The sequence below is a fragment of the Oreochromis niloticus genome, unplaced genomic scaffold, assembly GCF_001858045.2.
Source record: "Oreochromis niloticus isolate F11D_XX unplaced genomic scaffold, O_niloticus_UMD_NMBU tig00007364_pilon, whole genome shotgun sequence".
NCBI lineage: Eukaryota > Metazoa > Chordata > Actinopteri > Cichliformes > Cichlidae > Oreochromis > Oreochromis niloticus.
Window position 1 is genome coordinate 46,773 of NW_020328517.1, and position 5,728 is coordinate 52,500.

At 43.2% G+C, this 5,728-nt stretch overlaps 1 protein-coding gene across 1 annotated transcript in view; it reads left to right on the forward strand.

The window, feature by feature from the left end:
- Positions 1–661: 661 nt before the first annotated feature.
- The window catches only part of LOC102077585 (protein NLRC3), a 135,273-nt gene continuing 130,206 nt past the window's right edge, over positions 662–5,728 (forward strand). The window contains exon 1 of the mRNA XM_019355156.2: positions 662–838. The gene's annotated coding sequence lies outside the window, so the exon portion shown is untranslated. The remainder of the gene's footprint in view (positions 839–5,728) is intronic.

Genomic DNA, 5,728 nt, shown 5'->3' on the forward strand with positions numbered 1-5,728 from the left:
CCCTGAACCTGCTTCGTCTACATCGTCGCCACTGCCGTCCGTACGGCCGGCCTCCGGACCTGCTTCGTCGCCACCGCTGGCTCCGCGGCCGGCCTCCTGACCTGCTTTGTCGCCACCGCTGGCTCCGCGGTCGGCCTCCAGAACTGTTCAGTCATGAACTACTGAGCCGTTGGCCTCCAGGCCGGCCCCCTGATCTCATGAACTGTGGATTTCTGGACCGTCACCCTCCAGGTCGGCCCCCTGAGGGGTTCTGAACTGTTCCCTGCACTCCTGTGCCTTTAATGGACATTTTGTTTTCGACCTAGTTTTACATAATGATTTATGTAAAGTCATAACTGGCTGCAGCAGCTGACCTTTGACCTGTGAGCTGCAGCTTAAGCTTCTTTTATGGTTCAGTGTTTAATGTTTAAACTGTTTATGGCTGCACACACGCCCACAGTCAGGTTGTATACGTGTTGAAATGTTATATACAGTGTGGCAGCTGACCTTTGACCTTTAACCTGCGAGCTTCAGACTCATTGCTGGTGTGAGGTGTTTAATACTATTGAAGCTTGCAGACACACCCACATCATCTGATTTGTTCTCAGGGTTGTTCAGTGTGTTGGAGTTGGAGCAGAAACCTGCTGCAGGTTAATTATTGATCAAACAATATTACACAAGGTGCAGCAGCTGACCTTTGACCTGTGAGCTTCAGACTCTTTGCTGGTGTGAAGTGTTTAATGTGACTTCAGCCTGCAGACACAGAGGACTGATGAAGCAGAAGATTGTCTCTGTTTCTACACAGACCTGGTCCAGACAGCAGAGCTGCAGAGTGAAGACGTTCATGGGAAGAAGCTGAGTAAGTGCAACGTCCTCTTTGAATCCTGGATCAGGAAGTGAAGCCGGTGAATATTTGCTGTTTAAATAAGGTTTCTGTCTTTGACTCAGTCTGCTGTCACTTTGTGTCAGAGAGAAAAAGAGATTTCGGATTAACTGCATTATATGCTGAGTAACTAAATGCTGCTAGTCTGTGGTGTCACTCCCAGCAGCATCACGTCATTTCTTTACTCTGACCTTTGACATCAGTTCACTTAGCTAGCAGAGCAGCTAGCAGTTAGAGTATGAACTCTGTGTCAGCAGTCAGCTTGGTCCTGGTGGTCGCCTGGTTTCATGTTTGCTGATGATCCAGATGTGTCCACATAATTATTTATTTCTGTAAATGTAAAGACTTTACAGATAAACAACAGCAGCCCTCTGGCTGGACTCTAACCTGTGAGTTTCCTGTGATTGAAACCACAAGCTGACATTTTCCTTCTGAAGCAGCTGAATGGATGTTTGAGTTTACCTGCATACATGGTGCAAATAAACCCGCTTTGGATGGTTTGGAGGCGGAGCCCAAAGCAGGACAGGATTCTAATGTGATTGGTCACTTTGATGAGGTGGCTGTAACTCAGGTGGTCGAGCAGGTCACCTGCTAACCAGAAGGTTGGTGGTTTAATGCCAGTCTGCATGATGTCCTTGGGCAAGATACTAACCCCATGTTGCTCTCCGATGCATCCATTAGAGTGTGAATGTTAGACAGGAAGCACTTAGAAACATGGAAAACGTGCTTGTGTGAATGTACAAGTTGTGTAAAGCTTGTGTTTGAAAAATAAAGTTTTTTGCTTATGATTTATTTTATAATAAAGTTATTTCCTGTGCAGCAGTGGAAATACTGACAACTATAGCAGGATTATTTATTTGAACTATTTTAAACCAGAGGCTTCAGACGCAGGTTCTGCAGCCTCTGCACTGCTGTGCCATCAGCCTGTTGGACAGTATTTGATAGATTTCAGGGAAAAATGAAGGAACATGAACAACTGGTCAGAAACACTTATACTTTATACATCATGCTTTTCTTATGCAACATCCACGCGTGAATCATGAAACTTTAACATTTAAAGTATCGTAGCTCTGTTGCTAAATTTTCTGACTCTTGTTTTAATGGTAATAGTCAAAGTGTGGTCGGTGAATTGTGAGCAGCAGAAAGGAGGAAAGCACTAATGCTGGCACAAGGGGCCACAAGCCAGTGTGTCACGTTTTAGTTAATGGACTCAGGCGCAGACCGGGAATCCTAGCAGAGTTGACAGTTTATTAGTACAAACGACATCAGGTGATACTATTTACAACGTGCTGGAGGGAGGGGAGGGGGGTCCAGGGCTCCGGGGCATGTGAAGGGAAGGACGGGAATCAGACACACTCCAATGGCTCTCTCTTCTCTCTCCACAACGGGGCAACACAAATCCACTCACTCGTCCACACGATAACAGGCAGGCAGGGAAAGGTCCGGGGTAGATCTGTACACAGAAACTAGAGTTAACGGCGAACAGACGGAAATAACTTTACAGAGTTTAACTCACAAACGGTAGAGTGACTGACGCTGATAGCTCAACAATCCAGCGACGAGTGGCACAGCGCTGCTGTCTTAAGGAAACATATCTACCAGAATTATCACAAATTGTTTGGTCAACTGTCAGCGGTAGGCGTTTATGTATTAAAATGGCTGCACCGCGGCTCTTACTCGTAAAGGAGGAACTAAAAACTTGACCGACCCAATCGCGTTTCAGTTTTAGATGCTCCTGAGGAGACAGGTGAGTTTCTTGCAACAAGGCAACATGGACATTCTCCCTCTTAAGAAAACTCAATATTTCTTTCCGTTTAATAGGGTTATGTATACCTCCTACATTCCAGGAACAGACATTTAACACTGAATTATCACTTATCATACAATATTTGAAATAAGCATGGAACCACGCTCAGGTGACCAAAGCACAGCTGATATGTAGGGCTCCCAAACACTGCTCTACAACACCAGTGGCAAGTAAAATACACATAGAAAAACAAACGTCCTGCTTTGCTAACAATTAACAAAAAACTATTTACAAGAAACAGAACCGTCAAGAAACCAGTGAGTATGGAGGTCAGACAAAGGTCTCCAACGCCCAGCAGGGGGCGCAAGCAAACTTTCCAACTTGGACATAGAAAGATGCCGGACCAGAGTACGAGTCTTTTCTTAATCAGTAACGCGAACTAGCTGCCCGCCCGCAGCTAAAACAAGGATTCGGATTATAAATGGCTAAATAAAATAGTCTATATGTATAAGGTTATTATCCCCGCGCAGACCCGGAAAGAAAAAAAAAGAAGAAAACAAACAGAAAAAAATAACAATAATAATAAACAGAAAAAAAGTAAAAAGAAAGGAGGAGACGAGGGATTGGCGAGTGCCTCACGTATGGGACAGGAGCACAGACCAACAGTCCGCTGGAGCCACTGAGGATGAGCGCGGTTCCGCCCCTTGAGGCACGTTATCCAGGTAAGCTGAGACTGCTTCTGGGGTTCTGAAAGATTTCTCCTGGCCATCGATCTTGATCCTAAGGACAGCCGGGTACATCATGGCGAAGGGGATACCCATCTCCCTGAGGCGTTGTTTGATGTGGTAGAACCCCTGGCGTTTCTTCAGAACAGCGGCGGAGAAGTCCTCGAATATCATAATAGGAATGCCGTTATGAAATAAGGACTGCTTCCTCCTGGCCGCTAGCATGATCCGTGCTTTATCCTGGAAGTTGTGGAGCTTTATGATGACTGCGCAGGGCCGCTGGGCATTGGAAGGGAGGCGTGCAAACACCCGGTGGCAGCGATCAATTTTAACAGTGCCGCTCTTAAAACTCACAGCCACCAACTCCGGTAACCACGTTTTGAAAAAAGACACAGGGTTGGTATCTTCACTGCCTTCGGGTAGCCCAATAACACGTATGTTACACCGTCGGCTCCTGTTCTCCAAGTCATCGATCTTATCCAAAGCGGCCTCCAGCTAGTGATGTATGGAACGCCAGGACTGCCATAATGAATTACTTAAATACACCATTAAATAATTAATTAAATGTGGCAATAATTAATTAAAATGGGAATTAATTAATTAAATAAATAGTTATGACACATGTAATTAATTAATTATTGACACATTTAATTAATTATTTATGTATTTCATATTTTAATTAATTATTGACACATTTAATTAATTAATTATTGACACATTTAATTAATTATTTATGTATTTCACATTTTAATTAATTATTGACACATTTAATTAATTATTTCATGATATATTTATTTATTTCATTTTGGCAGTCCTGGCGCCTGGCTCTCATCATGAATTAATTTTATCTGTCAGACTCACCCATCAAACTCACGGGGCGGGGTTAACGCTGCCCATGCAGCTTCTCTAACATTTGATTGGTTGCCGTGCAATGTAAGTCAAAACAGGTCGATCCTAGATAATCGATTGCTTCTGTAGACTTGAGGCAGCCAGGTATCCCAGAATGCGTTTCAAATCACAGGCAGCAATGGTGGTGGTGTAGTTTTAAAATACCCCGTTTTTCTGTCACCAACTACACGCGAATGTCGCGCTGTAATCTTCACATGTCTGGTCAGGTTATCAACATAGAACATGTTTGCAAAAGTGCTCAGATGTTTTCAGAGATTTCAGTAGCTCTGCTAACAGTCAGCATGCAGAGTGCACCGAGGGGGTTACGTCAACCGGTTTGTTTACATATCCCACTCTCCGTGTTCCACATGTTGCATTCGCAGATTCGCATTTTCACCGAACGATCGTCTCTTTCCGCCTGGTCTTGTGTCTCTGTGCTTCTGTAACATAAAGAACGAGCTGACATGTTTCTCAGGACACCAGCGATCAGCTCAGCAGGCCCTCAGTTTACCTGCATGCATCCTCCTCCTCACCTGTCAGCTGTTTAACACCTGCTGCTAATTCAAGAAACACGCCCACGTTACCTGGTGATAGTCACAGTTTAACTGGGCAGCCGGTGCTTGATATAACGCAATGTCAGCGCATTTTTCTGCACAACATAAGTAAATATAGTATTTTTCCCGAGCGCAGAGCTGCTGGAGCTTGTTTCCTTACAGAGGACTTTATAGGCGAAGCCACTTTATCGGCAGCTGATGTCCAATCACCGCACACAGCTTTGAAACCTCACCTGAGTTTTAGCTCTCAGTGGTTAAACGCTGGACTTAATTCACTCAGGTTTTGTCTGTCGGGTCACGTTTACTTCGCTGTTTTATTTACAACTGAGCAAATCGGTTTGGCTCAAATTAAAGTTATGTTTCATAACTGCAGAGTTTTACAGACGTTTAATGGTTCACTGGCACATGTGTTAGACTGAACTATTCGCTTTTCTTTATCTGGTGTGTTTCGGATTTAACAGTGAATTTTGAGATTAAACTGACTTTTAAAATGTTTTTATACAAAGAGGAAAGAGAAGGCGCATTTCCACCGAGAGGAGCAGAGTTTGCAACAGCATGTTCAAGATGAAGACTGCAACCTGGACAGAAATATTATATCATCTGTTTTTAATAGTTATTTAACTGTATTCTAAGCACCAGCTATGTTAGAATTTTTAGAGTTTACTTAACTAAAAATAAATGAGCTTAACATATAATTTGTGTGATTTCTCTCTCTCTCTTTTTTTTTTTTTTTTTTTTTTTTTGCTTTTTCGGTCATGTTATGTTTAACTGTAAAAGGTTTGTTACAAACTGTGAAACACATCGTGCAGACTTCTGGATGTTAGAAGAAAACTAATACTGCTCATGAATGAGACTAAAGGCAGGAAGGTGTCCTTTAAAACTAAACATGTTAATAGGACCTCCCTATTTATATCATAGTGTATGATATAGCACGTGTATTTCAGTAGTAGCC